The following is a 19505-nucleotide window of genomic DNA, read 5'->3' as shown; positions in this document are numbered from 1 at the left end:
GGTCCACAAATGGACATGCATTTCCCCCCAGGCTCCAGTTCACAGCTGGGTGTGAGGGGGATGCCAGGGTACCAGAGACACTGTGTCTGCCTGCCGTCTCACGTGGGTCTGTTGGTTCCTGGCTGGAATGTAATTACTCCCTGGGCTGACAGTGACAAATGGTGTTGTAGGGCATGCGCTCCTCTGAGTGATGGGATGGAGTTGAGCACCTAGACTGACAATACAGGCGCTGTCAGAAAGCTGCAGGGGGTTTGCTTCTCAGCCTGAGGTCTCCCAGGCATGGAAAGAGCACTGGGCAGGTGGGCTCTGAGCTGCTTCAGAGGCTGGTGTCTGTGTCTCTTGGGGTGTGAGGGGCAGCCTTGGGACAGTCCAGATAGCCGTCACACCGTGTTCGGACACAGAAAACCCAGGGCACCAGTTGTAGCTTGATCCATATTGGAGGAATGTGCCTAATTTCTCTCTGACCATCAAAACGGAAATAGATGGATTGGGCTTTTCCTCCCTTATTTTAAAAGTAATACATATCTGTTGGGAGAAATCCAGACAGTCCAGAAAAGTGAAAGGAAAAAGCAAAGTTGACTCCAAATGCTTCTAGACAGACCTAAGCACTTTGGAATTTTGCTGTTTCTGTTTCCTTACATGAAAAAAACACTGGCTGTTGGGCACAAAGCCAGGCTGCACCCCTCTGCTTCCCACTGGTGTTAGGGTGGCCATGTGGTTGCATTGTAGCCAGTAGCATGTAGGGGTAGAAATGAGCTGTGCCACCCTGAGACCCGACCCTTACAGTGGTTCACACCCACTGTCTTGTCTTCTGATGGCTAGATGCAGAAGACCCAGTGGGGGATTTCAGACTCTGGGGAACAGTGGAGCCACTGATAGAAGGAGCCAGGGCTCTTCAGCGACCAAGTGAAGCAGGGCCTCCTTGCAGACCCATATTTGACTGTGATAGAAGAAAAAAAATGAATAAGAGTTTCTGTTCAGTCTCTGAGGTTACAGGTATTAACCTATCCTGAATAAAATACCTCCCAAACACTTGCTGTGGGTCGATGTGTGTGTATACAAACATACCCACATGTACAATAATGGAGTCATATATTCAGTTACTTTTTGAAACCTGCTTTGGTGTGAACATCTATCCATAAGATTTATTTACTCAGTCACTTTAAGATATACATATTATTTCATTATATTTATGTACCGTGATTCACGTAACTATTCCCCTATCCCTGGACATTTAGGTTGCTTCTAACTCTTACAAGCGCTTCTGTTATTAACAGGCTTTACATGCCTTTGTGCACATATCTAACCATTTCCGTAGAATATAGTCCCAGAAATTGAATTACTTGACTACACTTAAATGGTCTTTACTCTTCACAGGAGTAACTTCTTGGGAAAAAAGACATTGATTTATAATTCCATCAGGAATATGTGAGAGGTGAAATTTCCCCAAACCATCAATTGCCTGAATATGAAACTGATTCATGTTATGCAACTTTTCCATGTATTTTGGATCCTATTTTTACCAATTGCCTCTTCTTTATGCATTTTTTTTCATTGGGGTTTTATACATTTCTGTCTATTTTGTAGCAGCTACTTGCATATTAAGGATAACATATTACTAATATGTCTTTCAAATTTATTTAGTTTTTAACATATATTCTTTGGATTCTTTCTATAGAAAAGCTTTTAAGCATTATTTCAGTTTTATCTTTAGCATTATTATAATTTCTGAAAACTAAGGCCAGAATATGAACATATTCTCTAGATTTTGTAGCATTTTTATGATTTTTTTCTTAAGGCCTTTAATCTTTCTAGAATATATTTCCATAGAAAGATGATGTAGTCATCTGGATTTAGTTTAGTTTAGAGGCCAGGAAGGGAGACAGAACCAGGCATGTTCAGAGCACTTAGAAGAAGGTTGGGACAACTGATCTGCAGTGTTGCAGGAGGACATGTTGCATTGAGGCGGGCGGGGTCGTCAGGCAGGTCAGGGAGGTGAACATGGGGTTCAGCGTGCTGATCCCAAGTGCCTGTGGGCATCCACATATGCGAATGGGAACTCGGATTTTGGATGAAGTTGACGCTTCAATCTTAGAGTCTGGACCTTGGAATTAGACTCATGAGAAATGAGTGCAAGTATACATAAACTTTCTTACATAAAGCTCAGTTGGTAAAGAATCCGCCTGCAATGCAGGAGACCCCAGTTCAACTCCTGGGTCAGGAAGAGCCCCTGGAGAAGGGGTAGGCTACCCATTCCAGTATTCTTGGGCTTCCCTTGTGGCTCAGCTGGTAAAGAATCCACCTGCAATGCGGGAGACCTGGGTTTTATCCCTGGGTTGGAAAGATCCCTCGGAGAAGGGAAAGGCTATCCACTCCAGTATTCTGGTCTAGAGAATTCCATGGACTGTGTAGTCCATGGGGTCACAAAGAGTTGGACACGACTGAGCGACTTTCACTTTCATGTTCATAATAGCCCCAAACTGGAAACAACCCAAATGTTCATCAACATGAGAGTGGATCAACGAACTGTGATCTACTATATCCATACAGTGGAATACTCCAAGGCAGTAGAAAGGGTGTGGGTTAATTTCAAAACCTTTATGTTGAACAAACTAAGCTAAACATAAGGGTATATACTATATGATTCCATTTATATGATGTTCAGAACTACTCTGATGTGGATAAAAGGCAGAACAGTGCTTACCTGTGGGGGTGTAGTATTACCTGAGGTGGGGAATGAGGGTCCTTCCAGAATGATGGGACTAAATGTTCCATGTATCAGTTTGGATGGCAGTTATATGGATATGTAATATATAGAAATTCATCAAACTAGTCACTTAAGATTTGTATATTTTGCTGCATACAAATTATAACTCAAAAGAAAATGTATCTTGGGAATGGATAAAAATGTTCTACCTCATTTTACAGATGAAGAAGCGACTGAAGCCCATAGAGGTGGTGTGATTTGTTCTGAGTTGGTATTTTACAACAGGGTTGCCTGATTTCAAGACTGCAGTCAGTCAGATGAGGACAGAATTGTGACTACCTCGATCAGCTGTAGGATAAAGATGCAGGCCTAGGATTCAAACCGCTGAGAGCACACTGAGGGAACCACAGTCAACTGATGTGACTAGCATCACAGTCAGTGAGATTGCAATGACAACAGAAGTCTGGTGTGGTAAGTAGGGAAGCAGGCATGGAGCGCATGTCATGATGAGCCGGAGGTCTGTGCACGTTGGGCTTAAGGAGCAGAGCTCTCCTGAGCTCCCTGCCCCCGAGGCACATCTCACTTGGCAAAGGCAGGCAGCATGATGAGGTCTGGAGTCCAGCGTTCTAACCCCACCCGCTAAGTCCATGAGCAACAAGTCTTGGCAAGAAACAAGCCAAAGTACATGCAGTTCCAGAGCTAGAGAAGCGACCCAAGAATCTAAATATACTCTCAGCGAGTTTTACACCTGGCTTCACAGGTGCACACCTGTGGGTCATTTGTGCCAGTTTTTTTGTCTTCAGATGTGCCTGTGGCATGCATGGAACACTGATGGTGACCAGAGGGCCTCCTTATAGATATTAAATACTCCTTAGTAACCGTCCAGAAGTAAATCAGACTTCCTTCTGTTGGCTGGAGCCCCAGCCCGGCCTCCAGCTCTCAGCCTCGGCCCTTTATGAGAACTTAGGAATGTAGGCAGTCACTGCAGCCTGTGATTTTCCGCTTGAGTTTGCAGGGGTAGGCCGGTATCTCCTCTTGGAACTCTAAGGAAACCAGCCCACGCATTTACTGACTCAAGAGCAGTTTGCTGCGAAGGTTGTATTTCTGAAAAGAAAAAGCAGTTGTTACCATCCTTAAACGAAGGCAATAGCACACCTCACTTCGAGGCAATTGCTGCATCCTGGGGACTTGCCACCAGCCACAGGTTAACCACAGGGTTCCGGGGCCAACACAGAAGCCTCCTAGACCTTTTGGTCCCTGGGAGGAAATTGCCCACAGTCTCGAAAGGTCATTATGAAAAGAGGCTGGAGAGTGCCTGGGACACTCTCCTTGCACAGAGGAGGAAGCCAGGAAAGAAGCTTTCGGTGAAGCCCCTGGGATTCCAGTTAGACACGTAGAAACACTCCAGGGTGGGGATGTCCTAAATGATAGGCCCTGGTTCCTGTCCCCCAGAAGCTCAGTCTACAGAGGGATACAACAGATCCTCAGTTGCTCATGAGAATCCAGACTGAGGTCCATGCATATTGATATGTACATGCACACGTCTCGGGATCCCAGCTACAGGCAGATGGCACATGGAGTGGGCAACCAAAGGAAGGACGAGGAAAGGCTGTTTACAAATATGAAGGTGGTGATTCTCAACTGGGGACAATTCTGTCCCCTGGGGAACATTAGCAATGTCTAGAGACATTTTTGGTCACATTTTAGTCACCACTTGGGGAAGGTGCTATTGTCATCCAGGGAATAGAGACCAGTGTGAAATACCCAGCAATACACAAGACAAGCCCCCACTGCAAGGACTTACTCAGCTCCAAATGCCACTAGAACTGAGATAGAGAAACCCTGCTGTAGAAGGAGGTAGCCACTGACCAAACCTAAAGAAGCAGGGAGAGAGTGCTTGTCTTAACTTTTCCATCCTCCTGTTCTTCTGTCTCACCCACACTTGTTATGAACTGAACCCAGCCAGAAGCCAGAGACTGAGAGAGCCCAGTGGGGCAGTCTGTAAAAATAGCTTCTTCACTGGTTGTTGACCAGCATCCATTATAAGGCATAAGGGCCAACATTGCAAGGTAAGGGGACTGGGCTGAACCCCTAGCTCCAGGTGAGCCCTGATCTCCACAGACACAGGTGCTCAGCATCCCTGGTGCGAAGACAGCATCCCATGTCTGCTTCCGCCGATGCTCTTTTCATGTTTGATACCAGAATGAGGGCAGGCCCTGGGGGTGGGAGCGTTCTCTGAGTTCAGGGAGGAGAGTGTGTGCAAGATGCTGAAAGAAAGCTCCACGATGCTGCTCAAATGTCTCATGTGGATTTTCATACAGTTCAAAAACTTCTCACCTCCTACCCGGCTTGGATGAGAAAGGAAGAATTAAGGAGTTGCAACATTTTTCTAGCACAATGAACTTTAAAAATGGAATTGCTGTGCAAAGCCATGACTGATATTTCAGTAAACAGGCTAAGTACAATTGCACTATGGTTATTTCAGCTTTGACATTTATTTGCATTTAGAATAGAATTGGCAGGGATGTTTGGAGACCAAGTCATTCTCTCTTTTCAAACCCAGTTTCTTTAAGTCAGGGTTCAAAAGAGCCCCCGTGGAAGGGATTGTAATGTCAGCCAAGCCCTCCAAGCCTCTAGGAATCATTCCATCCTCTTCTGATCGCATACTACCCCTCTCTTAATAAGACATCATGAAGCAGAAAATCAGAATACTTTGGAAATATATTGAATGAGTTTTTTTTTTTTTTTTTAAAGGACGGCATGGGGAAAGGAAATGCAGGTTTGTTGTTCACATAGTAAGCGCCAGGCAGTTTCACAAGTGCTTTAAATACGTATCACTTTTGCCCCAAACAGAGCTTCCTTCAACCACCTTTACTTCCCTGTATGTGTGGCCTCTAGGGTAGCAAAAAGAAAGGTGGCAAGGACAGAATCCAGGGTGGATTTCAGATTCCCAGAGAACTTACATAGTTTGGAATCCCTGTGTATATCACAAAATAGGCAATTTGACCTTAAAATTAATCCCACCTCAAAGGGCAGAATTTTGCAAAGCTTTATAGAGATTAAATCCCTTTGGGGATTGACTGAATGAATCAAGGAATGTGTTCTGGAATGAACACTTCAAACAAGCCTTTGGAGACATTGCTCGAGACCATATAGCTTTTCCATGGAAGAGCTGAGCTTCCAACGACACCTTCCCAGTCTCTGACACACTGGGTTGCCTTTTTTGTTTACAAGATGCTAGTAGTTCCCAGTTGGGAAATGTGTTCAGAAGAGCGAAGAAGAGGGACTCATTCCTTCTCATGGGGCTCTTGGTGGTTTCAGAACCAGGTGGGCGGTAGCCCTGTCTGAATGGAGACAATGACGTGGTTTCCTCATGTACAGAGTCTAGCTTTTCCCTGCATATCAGCTTCTGCCTTTCCTGTCATCAAGTTAGGGATGAATTGATTAAGCAGTGATACTCACTAAACTTCAAACTAACCCCCGTGTGCAGTGTGTTTGGTCACCAACAGCCCTTGTTCTGTATCTTCATAAAAAAATACATGGAGAGCAGAGCCCCATGCTGCACACAGCTTCTAGGGTGAGAAAAAATCTTTGGTTCTAATCTGGCTCTTCTAAGCCATTACATCTTCTGAGAGTTACTTCATGTCTCTGAAGTTCAGTTTCCTCCTCTGGATCATAGAAATAAGAAACCAACTCATAGCATTGTAATAAAGCTTGAATAATCAAGTGTGTAAACATTCTAGCAATCTAATGATATTCATGGATTCAAAACAGCAGGATTTGGCTCCCCAGCATCCACTTCCTGCATGATTTTTAGGACATCGCTTAGGTCCTCACCTTGGCCTTCTCATCTGTAAATGGATGAGGTGTAGATGGGAGGTGGTGATCATCACTGTCCTGCCTTGTCTCACAGGCTTATTGCAAGATTTGGGTGAGATGAGAAGGAGGAGATGGAAGGATTCAGCTGCAGATTCAGTCACACTTGCCTGCACCTGCAGGAGAGAACAGTTTGCCTCACATCACTTGGGGCTGCTGGTTTGACTACTGGGGGCTTGTAACTTTAGGGCCCCCTTAGGTATTCAACCAACTGGGATGGAGAAATATTGTGGTGATGTGACTTTTGTGATCTGAACTAGGCAGGTCCCTGCCTGAGAGGATAGTGCAAACAAACCAGATGGAGGAGTTTCTGGTACAGTCCTTACTTCTTAATAGATGTGTGACTTTAGAAGTTACATCACTTCTGTGAGCCTCATTTGTATGATCTTCTCTTCTTTTGATCTTTGCTAAACGGGCACCCTCTCAGAAAAATCATTTTACAATGATTAGTCTTACTGTGGTAACAAAAACAAAATTATTGTTAGCTTATACAACAAATGTTCTTTTTCCTTGCTCACACGTCCCATAGACACAGGTCCACTGCAGGCTGTGGCCCTGCTACTCGTGTTTTTTCATACCAGATCCCAAGGGATAGGGCCAGCTTTCACCTGGGACATTCAGTTTTCATGGCAGAAGGCAGAAACAAGACACCGAGCTAAACACGTAAGTGCATTTAAACCTTCCTGTTGACTGTGGTGTGTGTCACATCTGCTCATATTCCATTGACCAAAGCAGGTCCCATGACAAGCCCCCTGTCTGGGGCAGGAGAGGATGACAAGTCATGGCAGGGGCTGAATGTAGAACCACCTTGGAGGGGAGGAAGTACGGGACTTTGAACAGTAACTCGACCCATCGCAGCTTCCTGATGACCCTATTTAAAGTTGCCCCCAACCCTGACCTTTGTTTTATTTTTATGTGGCATCACACTCTGTTGTCATTATTTTTATTTTGTTTTGTTTTTAATTTATTTTGTTGAAGTATAATTGATTTACGAGGTGTGTTAATTTCTTCTCTACTACAAAGCAGTTCAGTTATGCAGATATTCCTTCTTTTTCATATTCGTTTTCACTATGGTTTGTCACAGGATGTTGAATATAGTTTCCTGTGCTGTAGAGTAAGGCCTTGTTGTTTATACATTCTACCATATAATAGTTTTCATCTGCTAATCCCAAACTTCTATGCTTGCTAATCCCAAACATAGACTCTGTGTCTATGAGTCTGTTTCTTTTACATAGATACACTTATCTGTCACATTTTAGATTCCACGCATGTGAAGTCACGTGGTATTTGTTTCTTTCTGACTGAGTACGATAATCTCTAGGTCCATCCATGTTGCTGCAGATGACAGCGTTTCTTTCTTATGGCTGAGTGGTGTTGCACTGTGCACATGTGCCAGATCTTCACCCCTTCCTCTGTTGATGGACATTGAGGTTGTCTCCATGTCTTGGCTATTGTGAGTAGTGCTGCTATAGTATAAACATAGGGGTGCATGCATTTCTTTGAATTATATATTTGTCTGGATATTGCCCAAAGTATGATTACTGGATCACTTGGCAGCTCTCTTTTTAGTTGTTAAAGGAAATTCCACACTGTTCTCCATAGTGGCTGTACCAGTTTACAGTCCTACCAACAGTGTAGAAGGGCTTCCTTTCCTCCACACCTTCTCTAGCATTTGGTATCTGTAGACTTATTAATGATGGCCATTCAGATCACTGTGAAGTGGTGCCTCATTTTAGTTTTAACTTGCAGTTCTCTAGAGATATTGAGCATCTTTTCATGTTTATTTAAGCTTTTTAAATTCTCTATCTGTTTCTGACTACTCTAGAGTGTCAGCTCTGAGAGCGCAGGGGTTTTTAATCTGTATTTCCATGGATGTATCCTCAGAGCCTGGGACAGTAACATCAATACTTTGAATTAACCCGTTGTGTGATAGTAATGCTGGGTGATGTGTATCAAGTGCATCCCTGAGCATTAAATCCTCCCTTCCAGGTCCAGTGTGTCCCGCACCCATTTGGTTTGATCTGTCCCCACTTGCTCTAGTATTAGTACCCTGGGTTCTTCTGAAAGTCACACTTCAGAGTGTGTGTGTCACTCAGCACCCTCAGTCTCACCTGCTGACATACTTCCCTCCCTCTGCAGATGAAATGTTAGGGGATGTGATTGGGACAGGCAGCCCCCACTCCAGAACACAATACTTTTCTAAGACTGTGACTTGAAAATTGAATGCCCACTGTTAGAACGAGCTGACATTGCTTTTATTTTTCTTTTTGTTAGGGAGTAAGGGAGCCTATTTCAAGAAATCTAAAAATAACAACAGTCCACCAACTACCCTCACCTTTTAGCGTAAAATCTTGAGTGCTCTCTATCTTACACTGAAAGAAAATGAAGGTATTAGTCTTACATCGAACATAGCCATAGCTTTATGTTCGTGTCATGGACAGCTGGGTGCACGTTCACCAGTGTAAGCCCAGTGAGCATCCAGTGGGGGCTGCATGTCTGCCGCTTTCAGCCGTGCTGGCTGACTCCCATCATGGCCTTGGGTTTATGGAACCACAGTTCTTGTCACAAATGTCAGTGCTTCCATCATTTCACTTCAGTCTTCCATCTTCATATAATAATTATAATGAGTGATAACACGAAAAACAATTTCAGATACTCATTTTTTTCCAGATCTGTTTTCTGAGCGTTCAGTGTGTCTTACCTACTAATAGGTAGATGGTACCCAGCAGGTGAGCAGTGCGATCAGCGTCCCTGCTTGCATGGAGTTTGCAAGCCTTTTAGGCAGAAAATTACATCAATAATATTGTGCAAAGGAGTGATACAGCCAGCATTTAACTGGTGGATGACAAAATTTGCCATCATGTGATAGCTTTTTAAAAAATCTGTTAATGCACAGAGCATAAATTCTGCAGAGAAAAGGGTGTTTTAACTGTGCTTCCTATAGTAATAAAGAGGGAATAGTGTTCAAAGTTGAACAAATAAAACTCAAGGACTGCCTTATGTAATTATGAATCCTTTTCTCTTCATGCAAGAGCTTTCTCTGTCTGAAAGTGCCATAAGTTTTTTCTTATCTTAGGTAAAGTGGCTCCAAGATCAAGGAGCACCCTGGGCTGCTCCTTCTTCCATTTTCCATGGCTCTTGATATTACTTTCTACACTGTTGGCCCAGCCAGAAACCTTGACATCACCCTAGATTCTGCATTCCACTCACCCTCCATCCACACAGTCCCTCAAGCCCATCGATTCCGCCTGCACTGTCTCTGTATTCCTGGCTTCCCTCTCCAGCTTACTGCTGATGCTTTAGTGGAAAAAGGCCAGTTCCCGCCCCCAGGAATATTGCAGCTGCCTTCCTGTCTGAGGTCTCAACCAAGTCCTGGCTGCCGCTGACCCTGTAACACTCTGATCTGGCTATGTCACTCTGCTTAAAATTCTTTGGGTTAGAGAGGGAAAACAGGGAGCTTATGGAGGAGAGAACTTTTTAGTGTGTAGAAGAGTAAAAGTAAAACTGTGGGAGAGAGTAAATGTGTGTGACAGAAAGAAAGTGTGTGGAGGGGAGAGAGAAAGGAAAAGAGTGTGTGTGAGAGAGAAAGTGAACACGTGAGGAAAGAGATTAAAAGTGGGAGGGGAGGAGAAAGTAAAACTGAGATGGAAAATAAGAGTGAGTGAGAGGGAAATAAGAAGTGTGTGGAGAAGGAAGAGAAAGGAAAATTGAATGGAGAGAAAGTCAAAGTGAAAGAGAGAAAGAAAAGGATGTGTGTGTATGTGAGACAGAAATGGTATATATGGGGGAACAAAAGAAAAACTGATGGGGGAGAAAAGGAAAGTGTGTGAGAAGGGGAAAGTGTGAGAGAAAGAAAGTAAACCGGGCTGAGAGAAGGAAGTTGTAGAGGGAGATACAGGAAGTAAGAGTGTGAGAAAAAACTAAAAGTGGGAGAGAGAATGGAGCTTTGGGGTAGACAAAGTGAGAGTGTGTGAGAGAAAAAGTAAAAGTGAGTGCTAGAGAGAAAGAAAAGTTGAGGGAAATTGTGGCTGTAAAGAGAAAAGGAGGGAAGGAGAGTGAGGGAAAAAAAAGAGGGAAAATGAGAGAGAGAGACAGACATAATATCCCGGAGCCCCTTTCCGCAGCGTTGAGCAAGCTGCCAGGTGACCTGGGCAGCTCAATCTGCTGCGTCCCAGGCTTCTGTTTCCTCAGACCAGCCCCGCACAGTATTAGAAGCGAGATACATGCGTGCCTGTGTCCTGCAGAGGTGCTATTGAAAGTGCCATATTGGCACTTCAAGTTTAAAGCTTTCACAGTACATGATTTGGGGTGCAGATGGGGTACATTATTCAGAGATGAATCCTTTCCTGATACTAGCCACCATGGTAGGGAACTCTACAGAGACCCCAGCTCCTGGCTAAGAATATGCAAGTATTTGGAAGGTGACTGAAATGGATTATCCTGGAGAAAAGCAACGGGGATAGTGCCAGCCTAACAAAGTCTGACTTTCAACCCATATTTCTCAAGGAGACATTAGTTTGCTTTCTCTTTGGTTGGCCAGAAAGTTCTTTTGGATTTTTCCATAACATCTTGCTGAAAAACCAGGACAAACTTTGTGGCCCATCCAATATTTAAGCCCTGCCCCAGTTAAGCTTTATGTTTAGGCAGAATTAATGGTTGAAATGTGGGCATCAGTGCATGTGGAGACTGACACGAGTGGAGGTGTAAAAATCTACTCGTGAACAGCTTGCTGTTACCTTACTTCTGTGTGTTTTCTGTTGCTATCGATTGGCTTCAAAATGGAGGTGGGATGTAAGGGCAAGTAGTCATTAGTCTTTAGGGACGGGAGCAAGTGTAAATGTCAAAGCAAAAGTGCAATAATTAAACTATGCCACAGAAAGAAACCATGTCAAACTGGACTTACTAATGAATGCCCAAGTAGAATGCATCGCATAAATCTAATGTGCTATTTAAAAAAAAAAAAAGATAAGTAGTATTCAGTGTTTCAGACTATGTCAGCCCTTGAGACTACATTTTTTGGTTTTGTTTTAAAGAGCTGGATTGAATTTAAAAGGTCTGTGGTTTTATGCAAAGGAGTTTCTATGAGTCGAGTAGATTGACTTTTCCTTTTTTTAATATATTTATCATTGGCTTGTGCGTGGTAATGTTTAAATAGTCAATTTTAAATTGTTTTAAAGTCAGGAGTTCTCCCATCTGCCTCATTTATTCCTCTCACAGTCAGTTTCTAAGCTGAGTGCCTGGCATAGAGAAAACAGAAATCATTAATCTATAGCCCCTGCTTTGGTGAGTGTGAACATTAGTGATCCATTCTGATGTGTCACTGGACAGTTCCCAAGGTGCTTACATGCCTCTTGACTGTCTCCAAAAGATCACACTACATTCTGTAGTTCAGGTCTTAATTTCTGTTCATTCAAAAAAAAAATGATAGGCAGAGACATCCTTCCATAGACACGCCCTATTGTTTGTTGCATTTTCTTGATTCGTGCTGACATAGCTCATGGACTTCTCCCTTCACCTGTGCAGGCATCCTCCCTCACACCTGTTCTATCAGTCACCCCTTGTTCTTGCTTTAGACACAGGCCCCTAATACAGTTGACTCCCCCCACTTTCAACATTTCTGACCTATCTTTTTTTGCTGTTGTTGTTCTTTCACCAAAATATAATTTCCTCTTGGTTGAGCAAAGAAAGATATTTTCTACAGAATGACTGAGAAAGGTTTAAAGAAGGAAAATGAATTAGCAATTCCACCATGCAGGATGAATCCTGCTACTAATTCATTCTATTTGCTACATTTTTTCTCCCATGTATATATTTTCCTCCAAAATTGAGATCATGGTGTGTGAAGTTCTCAGTACACTATTTTTTATAGTTAAAATAGATCAAATTGTTCTCCAGATGGTGACTATTGCTCTGAAGCATCATATTTAGTGAAGGAATAACGTTGTATTTTATGGAGAGCCTATAATGGACCTAAATCCCAGATAGAGGGTTTTGTTTTTTTTTTAAAGATATCCGCAACTTTTCACTACTGTTAAATGTTTGATGAGAGGCATCTTCATCTTCTATCATTAATTTATTAGTTGGAATAAAGGCCAAGAAATTGAATTACTAAGTCAAATTATATTGAATTAAGCCACCACTGGATTTTAAAATTTCTTGTTCATCTGGCCAATAACAAGAAGAAAATGGATCCTTTGTTTATGGTTGTTCTTTCTTAGTTAATAGTGGTGCTGCACATAAGCCATCAGTAATCTTAATGTCTTTTCTGAATGTAGACAATCTATATACAGAGATCTATTTATGTTCTTTGCCTGTTTGTAAAAACATCCCTGTCTTTTGCTTATTGATTTATAGAGATCTTCACATATAAAATAGAAGCATGTTGTTTCATATGTTGCTGATGTCATCCAGCTTTTTATTTTTATTGTATTTTCGATATGCAGAAGAATGTCATAGTAATATTTGTTATTAAATATGCTAATTACAGAAGTAAGTGCATATTCAAGTCAGAGAACTTAGAAATAGATAGGCAGAAAAACCAACCAGAGCTAAGCAATCTTGTCTTTATATGCAGTATTTTTTCTATATTATATAAACATACTTTTATAATGTTTATACATTTCTGTAGCTTTATATATATATATATATATATTTATTTCACAATTTATCGTGATAGCAAATATTCTGTTACAATGTATCTTTTTAAAAATGGGATAGATTATTCTACATAGGTCTTTATTTCACAAATGTAAGTCTACTAACTGCCAAGCACAGCATTAGTACTGGTCATAGAACTGTGAACAAAATAAGCATATTTTCTGTGGTCTGGACAGAGCACTTCAGCAGAGCTAGGTGTTGCAAAGAAGACATTCAGCCTGTGTATATATATGTCTTTGTGTATAAAGGGCCAACAAAAATTGTCTTGGGGCGTCGTGGAAAGCTATCTAAAGAAGTGTGTTAGAGTTCTCCAGGAAAATAGAGCTAATGGGAAATGTATGTATTTATTTATAAAGAATTAATGTACATGATTATGGAGACTGACAAGCTCAAGACCCAAGAATGCTGATGGCTTACAGTTTCAGTCTGAAGGCTCCCAGGCTCAAAACCTAGGGAGAGCTGATGTTTCAGTTCCAGTCCAAAGACAGGATAAAAATGATGTCCCATCTCAAAAGCACTCACTCAGGAGGAATTTACTTTTACTCAAGGCGAGGTCTGCCTTTTTGTTCCATTCAGACCTTCAACTGACTGGCTGAAGCCCACCCACACTAGGAAATGCGATCTGCTGTAAGTCTATCGGTTTGAATATCAAGCCCATCCAGAAACATCCTCACAGACACCCAGTGTCACGCTTGATCAAATATCGGGGTGATCCAGTCAAATGGCCACACAAAATTAACCCTCCCAGGAGGTGATTGGCATTCCCCCTGGAGCCAGAAGAACAGTCACTAACCAGATCAAGGGGTTCCAGGTGTGCTACCCGGGCAGTTGAAAAGACCCTGCTGCTGCTGAGTTGCTCAGTCACGTCCAACCCTGTGCGACCCCATGGACTGTACCCTGCCAGGCTCCTCTGTCCATGGAATTCTCCAGGCAAGAGTACTGGAGTGGATTGCCGTGCCCTCCTCCAGAGGAATCTTCCCCACCCAGGGATCCAGCCCAGGTCTCCTGCATTGCAGGCAGATTCTTTACCACTGAATCACCAGGGAAGCCCAAAAAAACCCTAACAGGGGGTAACCTCTGTGCATCCAAGGACTTGAAGCAAAACCAGGTTCCTCATCAGTGAGGGGGAGAGGGCATGAAGTAAGGATGGAGACCGTGACAGATGCCTGGTCCTGGAAGGGCTCTCGGCCATCGGGATGAATTTAGATTTTCTTCAAATATGATGGTAGTGTCTAGAGTCTTTTAAGCAGAGAGGTGACATGATGTAATTGTTGTATTTGAAAAATCCCTTTGGCTCCTGTGAGGAGAATGCATCAGTGAACATGAACAGAGTAGAAGTAAGGCCAGCGAGGAGCCGTAGGCAGAAATGGTTGTGAATTCTAATGGAATGTTAGAAGAACAGATGAAGACATGTTAGGTGGCTTCCAGAGATTTTGGACTTGGCATTTGGCTGGCTGTGATGGGTAAAACAGGACGAGATCATAGCTGGCTCTGGAGTTTCTGCCTTGAGAAACAGAAGCGGCCAGGGCTGAGGCTGAAGCCCCAGAGGAGAACAACTTGAGCAGAAACTGAAAGTTCATGTGGGAACCTGTGCCTGAGGAACATTCAAGTAGGGATGGTAAGCAGACTGAGAAACTGTAGGTGAGGAGCTCAGAGAAGAGGTCTGACCTAAAGACATCAGCTGATGAGCACGGATGCTTCCCTTTACTGGGCTCTTTCTCTGTGCCAGGACTAGCCCAGGGCCTTAACATGAATTAGCTCATTTTATCCAGACACCAAGCTTAAGGGGTGGGCACAGTTACTGCCCCATTTTATGGTTGAAGACACTGAGGCACAGAGAGGTTAAGTCATCGGTTGAAGGTCACGATACTTGCAGAGGAAAGTATTGAATCAGGTATATCCTGTCTCCCATGGCCTTGCATGAGACCACTTGCTGCTCTGGCTCTTCTCGCTGGCAAAGAGCAACACACTATAGTGGACCTCAAACATTCACGTGCGTCATAGTCTCCGAGAGGAGTCACTGACAGACAGATTGCTAGGTCTGTAAACCTACAGATTTAGTAGGTCTAGAGTGAGGCCCAAGACTTTGTATTTCTGACAAGTTTCCTGATGATACTGATAATGCTAGACCAGAAGCCTTACTTTCAGAAGCACCTGTGCTGAGAATGAATAGGAAAAGGCCTGAAGAATGCCAGTGTTGAATGAGAAAATACAGGTACACTAGCAAGAAAAGAGCACTGGCCATAATTGGCTTGGGAAGTAGAAACTTTCAGGAGAGAAAGGGCCTGGTATGTAGAATGCTGCTGAAGTATCAGATGAACTAAAGATCAAAGAGTATAAAATTTAGTGACCGAGGCCATTGGCAACTTTTTGAGTTCACTAAGACTTAAGGACTGAATGAAGGTTGGTATGGGTTTGGGACAAAACGGGGCATGGTGTTCAGTTCAGTTTACTTGCTCAGCCGTGTCTGACTCTTTGTGAGCCCATGGACTGCAGCGCACCAGGCTTCCCTGTCCATCACCAATGCCTGGAGCCTTCTCAAACTCATGTCCATTGAGTCGGTGATGCCATCCAACCATCTCATCCTCTGTCGTCCCCTTCTCCCCCTGCCTTCAATCTTTCCCAGCATCAAGATCTTTTCCAATGAGTCAGCTGTTTGCATCAGGTGGCCAAAGTATTGCAGTTTCAGCTTCAGTATCAGTCCTTCCAGTGACTATTCAAGACTGATTTCCTTTAGGATTGACTGGTTTGATCTCCTTGCAGTCCAAGGGATGCTCAAGAGTCTTCTCCAATACCACAGTTCAAAAGCATCAGTTCTTCGGACATGGTGAGGAAATGGAAATAAGTTTAAGGAACTCTTTGGAAAAGGCATTTGATTTGAGCTAGCTTCTTTGAATTTTTATGTCATTTCAATTTTCCATTATTATACCATTTCAGAGAGCATTGTTACACATGCATCAATACATATTTTTCATAAAGATTGCTAGCAATAGAGTTGCTGAGTGAAAAATTATCCCTGTTACTGAGGTTTTAGCTGTAGATATAGAATATAGAGAACCAATCTGACCTCTAAAATTGACTGTACCACTTATGAAGGGAGTTCTTTAGTACCCTGCCCCCTCACCAATACCTGGAGTTATTTTTCATGTTAATCCATGACTGTGCATGCATGTTGAGTCACTTCAGTTGTGTCTGACTCTTTGTGACCCTATGGACCACAGCCTGCGAGGCTCCTCTGTCCATGGGATTCTCCAGGCAAGAATACTGGAGTGAGTTGCCATGCCCTCTTTAATCCATGACAGTATTTTATGTCAAAAATCATATTGTTTTAATTTTTAGTTCCTTGATATTTGAAGTGAAATAGTGTTTCATGTTTCCTGGCTACTTGTGTTTCTTCTTTTGTAAGCTACAAATTTACCTTCCTCATATATTTTTCTTTGTAGGGACTCATTTTTTTCTTTTTATTGATTTGTAAGAACACTTTATATATTAGCATCATCAATCTTGGTTGGTTCTATGTATGGGAAATATTTTCCCACTAAGATTTTACTTTTGCATGTATTAAGTCTTTGGTAATGAGAAAATATTATCTTTTATGTGATTAAGTTTATCCATTTTTAATGTTTTGTCTTTGCAAGCTTCCAGTGGAGAAACAAATTTCATATTTACTAAATTGTGTCATTTTTTAATTTGCTTTTGTACTACACTGAGAGTATTATTCTACCTGTCATTTATTTGAGGCAAGGTAAATTATTTTTCATATGTTTAACTATGCCAGTTTGTACTATTGAATAATCCAGCACCATTTTGCTGTTGAAACGGTGCCTTTAGATTCTGATTTTTTTTTTAATTTATATTTGTGTTTGCTTCTGAATAGTACATTCTACTCTCTTTGCTTTTTCTGTATCTACAGCCAGCATCCCTCCTTATTAGGATCAAGGAAACATTGTTCTTTCACATGTAATTCCTAAGGTATCTGAAATTTCTCACAAAGCGGGTTTGAATGTTGTGCTTTTCTTTTAGTCTTTTGTTACAGTCTCATCAATGGCACCCCACTCCAGTACTCTTGCCTGGAAAATCCCATGGACGGAGGAGCCTGGTAGGCTGCAGTCCATGGGGTTGCTCAGAGTCGGACACGACTAAGCGACTTCACTTTCATTTTTCACTTTCCTGATTGGAGAAGGAAATGGCAACCCACTCCAGTGTTCTTGCCTGGAGAATCCCAGGGACGGGGGAGCCTGGTGGGCTGCCGTCTATGGGGTCGCACAGAGTCAGACACGACTGAAGTGACTTAGCAGCAGCAGCAGCATCTTCATTAGGAACCCAGCAAAAAACCTTCCATTTTTTATGCTGTTGCAGGTTTCCCCATATTCACTTAATCATTTACACGAGAAGCAGAATCTGTTGACGAGAATGGTCTAGATGTTAGAAAAGAATTATGTACAGCAGTGCTGGAGTTACAGATCAATATTGATAGATAAGGACCTCACCTTATCTATCTCACCTTATCTACCTCACCTTATCCCTCACCTGCTGATGAAGATTTGAGATCTGTCAGGTTACCTGTGCTACTAAATAAGAGGTCTAAGAATGGAACCTTGGGAAACCCAACAAGTAAAGGCCCAGAAAAACAAAACGTACTCACAGATATGGGTACTTGAAGGTAGAAATCAGACCAGTGTTCATCTAGGAAAGCCAAGACAGGAGAAGGTTTCCAGGAGACAAACATAGGCAACCATATCCTCCTTCAACAAGTAAGGTGATGAAAGGTTTTTTATTTAAGAGAGTTCAGGGAGCAGACGATGGGTTAACACGTTAGAAATTGACAATGCATAATTTGAACTCTGAGATTCCAACTTCTTCCTATCACAGATGCAGATAAGGACACCAAAAGCTAGCTTATTACACTAGATAAGCATTGACTAACACATTTTGCATAAGGGGAAAATGCACTTAGTCAAACAAACAGAGACAACAAAAAATCTCTGTTTAGCCATCCATTTCAAATTTTTATAGAAAATTGTGTAGGCAGCATCAATTATGCTTGGGCAAATTTAGACTAATTAATGGGTTGACTAAGATAATTATTGAAATTTGTCTATGGATGAAAAGAGGAAAGATGAACCATTTAAATTGCTTTTTGTGTGTGTGCCTGATGACTATTTCTAAAAGAATGAGCCCGCTGGGAAGCGTATGAAGTGGGAGTGGCCCCACTCTGCGCAGGGTGTGATGATAGAGTAACAAGGCAGATGTTTTAATCAACACACCAGGATCAATGCCTTAAGAAGTCTAATATGCCTAAATATATATAACACACACCTTATAGAGGGAGATTTACTGAGGGTCATCAACGTGTAGAAATCCTTCCATATGTTCTATATATGTGATTATCTTTCATCTATAAATTTTTTTTTGTATTTTTTATTTAAGCTATAATGTGTTTTTTTTTTTTTCAATTTTAGACCAGACCACATCCCAGGTTTCCCCTCACCCCAAATCTCAACAGTTCACAGGTTCATGCCCATTTTTTATTTGAAGCAGACTGGTCTTTGTCTACACACTTCTGGCTAAGTTCAAAATTATTCATGCAATGATTTAATGAGGTAGGTCCTTGAGATAGAAATGAATCAGGGTGGAGTTGTACCCTTGAGAATGTCCCGACCACAGCTTTCCCTGGTGGTGCTGAAATACCTTAGGTGTGTCTGACCAACGGGAGAGAAGGCACTGGGCCAGCCAGCTGCTGGAAATTGTACATAACATGAAAGACAGCCATTCCCTCCCATTCTGCAGCTGTGATGGTGGGCTGCTACCAAAGGAAATGCCTTTACAGGGTTCTCAGTCAATGAGATGAATGAACAGATGCCTCTTCACGTGGGTGATTTTATGATACTTGCTCAGTATTTATTTTGTGGAGAGAAGATGAAACTGACTTTCCTTTTGGCGTCTAGTGCAGGTAGAGTTAATGATATCCCTTCGTTTATGCTGTCTAATCACACTGGTCTGTAAAGAACTCCTCCTTTTTTAAAAAGTATGTATTTAGCTGTGCTGGGTCTTCAGTTTCCGCCACGCAAAGTCTTAGTTGTGGCGTGTGGGATCTAGATCCCTGATCAGGGATCAAACCAGGCCTCCTTCATTGGGAACACAGAGTCTTAGCTGCTGGACCACCGGGAAGTCCCCCCAAACCCTTCTTCTTTCATTTATTTGATCAGCCCCCTGTCGCATTTCCCCCTCCCCAATGGCTTTTTAATGCGTTTAATCTACATTC

General features: G+C 42.5%; 1 protein-coding gene across 5 annotated transcripts in view; it reads left to right on the top strand.

Annotated features, from left to right (window-relative positions):
* Window positions 1-19505, top strand: part of PTPRT (protein tyrosine phosphatase receptor type T) — a 594083-nt gene that overhangs the window by 76414 nt on the left and 498164 nt on the right. The gene's annotated exons all lie outside the window — the stretch shown is intronic.

This window comes from Bos javanicus, chromosome 13, assembly GCF_032452875.1.
Source record: "Bos javanicus breed banteng chromosome 13, ARS-OSU_banteng_1.0, whole genome shotgun sequence".
NCBI lineage: Eukaryota > Metazoa > Chordata > Mammalia > Artiodactyla > Bovidae > Bos > Bos javanicus.
Note: the sequence above shows the minus strand (reverse complement) of the source record. Positions and strands in the feature narration are given on the sequence as shown.